Below are 2477 nucleotides of genomic sequence, written 5' to 3' on the forward strand. Positions count from 1 at the left end.
CTTATCAATATTATTTTGCTAACGATTATACTCTTCTTGGTTTGTTCTGTGAAACCTCCACTGTGAGATGCATGCATACACTTACACACACACACACACACACGTCTTTTATATTCACTCTTATGAATTTTTCTGTTTTGATCCACACCAGCTATAAAACAGCGGCATTACAGCCTTCACTGATGATTAGTTTCATTTTTCCTTAAATACTGACAGTCAAAGGATGAGATATTAAAAAGAAAACTCATGTCACAACAGCTTTGCACACTGTACAGCTTTTTGAATAGATTAAAAAGAGGCAGAGAGCTATTAATAAGCTTTTGACTTTCTGAGCATTCCCATCTTTGAAATTAGAGCATTTCAGAGGGGGTGGGAGAGGCAGAGTGAAGAGCAGGCTTCATGCAGACTTGGTGGGGGGAAACAAACAAACAAAAAAAAGTGAAACAAATTGATTTAGGTAAAATGGGAATGAGGGACAGACCCACTGAGCATGGACAGAGCAGTTCAAGCTCTGCTGATTTCAAGACAGATCCTACTTTTCTTCAGTGGAAAATTCCCACTGGCTTGAGCAGTTCAGAATCAACCCATCAGAACCCACAAACTGCAAAGGTTCCTGCTCTGAGTCCCCTGTATGCAATAGCTGGAAACTGCTTGAAATTAAACCCTGAAAACTAGGATTAAAAAACCCCACAAACCACACGGTGCACTCCGGGAGGAAGGAAAGAGCAAGGCCAGAAGCAAATTCAGATTTTACCAGCACTGTATCAGCCCAGTAATGAGGCAGAGGGATGTAAAAAGCTCTAAGGTGTATTTGATGGCTACTCAGCCACCCCCCAGCTGTAGTTGTGCAAGAAACCCCACTGCTGCCACCAGACTTAGAAAGAAATACAGTGTTTGGCAGCTACTGGTCTTGAGAACCAACTTTCTTCAGTATCACTAGAAATTCCTGCAATTCCATGCTAAAGGGTTGGGCAGAGAGAGAGTTTGTAAAGAAAACTTAAAAAGTAAGGTCTCTGCCAGTTTGTAACTGCCTCTTCTCATCTCTAGTTACTCAATAAAAATCATTGCTGGAGCATGACTCTATTTCCATTCCCAGCCAATACTTTTACAATCTGGCCCTTAAACATGGGAAAATCAACCCCAGAACATGTTGTTAGAGAAGAGGGCCAGAAGCACACTGGTTTATGCTTTGAAAACATATTACCTCCGAAATTATTTGCAGGTTTTGATAGACATGCAGCTTTTGACACTGATTTTTCTATGGTGAATATCACAAATCCAGCTAATGCAAATAGATTCAAGTAAGCATCTGTACAAGAGCATACAGGAACAGCTTTGCTCCATCACAGATGATGTATCAATTTATCACAACTGGCAAGGAATTGACCTAAATAACTACTAGCCAAAAGTAAAATTAAATAAAACTGAGACTGTAACAAGAGGTAGGTTTTCACAGATTCATGTATGCTATTGAAATACTTTGGGCTACAAGGGGCTATTACAGAAGATCAATATTCCCCTTGCTTTTGGTACAAGTCACGTAAAAATGTGACACCTACAAAGAGCTTTGGTGGTTGTCAGTGACATTGATGCTGTAGCTGCAGACTAGACAGGGTGCAAATAAATACATCTGCTAAACTCCTCCCTTGTCTGGGACCGCCTTGGCCAGCTTTGAAAGGTAGACACTATTCAGTTACACAGAGGGACTTACCATAGATTTATTTTGGCAAGCAAGTGAACACAATTTGGCTCAGCTGGCTTTAGTAGTAGAGACAAACATCAGGCTGGTTGTTAAACTACCCAAAATAACTCCAAAATCCTCAGAGCAGGGCTGTTGTCCCATCTGGTCTCAAGCCCAGCTTCTATCCAATTGAAATCATTCTCTCTGAATCAATATTTCAGTAGGGTTGGGGTTTTTTTTCTTCTTCTTTTTTTTTTTTTTTTCATTTTGTCCCCAAGCCTGTGAGTTAATTAAGTTTTAACAATGAGCTGTATCACTGTAGAACAGGATATCTGATTGCTCATCTCTTTTACATAATTGATTAATTAATAACCTTGCTAATTGAGTCTCGTGAAATCCTCGGTTAAACTGGAGCAAGGCTACGTCCCAAACCATTGTTCATAGGGTTACATTAAAATTAGGACATTTTGGCTGCTCCATCCCCTCCAGGATCTGTGGTGCGAGTCACAGCACAGCATTAACATGGCAGGCCTCTTGGGCTGCTGTAGATGCACGATTTGGTGGGTGAACCTTGTTTTCACCTGTACCCCCAAGATTTCATATCTTTCCCCCCCTTTCTGCTTTAACACCCCTGGTAGCAGCTCCTTGCATTTGAAAACTCAATTCTCTTGCTTTATTCCACCAGCCACCGCTTTCACGGTACAGCCCCACAGCCCATTGCAGTTGCCAACATTTTCTATCGTTTTTGGTCAAGTGTGAGTGCCAATACAGCTGTAAAATAAAGTGGCAAAGCAAC

Source organism: Antrostomus carolinensis, unplaced genomic scaffold (assembly GCF_000700745.2).
Source record: "Antrostomus carolinensis isolate BGI_N321 unplaced genomic scaffold, ASM70074v2 scaffold4239, whole genome shotgun sequence".
In the NCBI taxonomy this organism is placed as follows: Eukaryota; Metazoa; Chordata; class Aves; order Caprimulgiformes; family Caprimulgidae; genus Antrostomus; species Antrostomus carolinensis.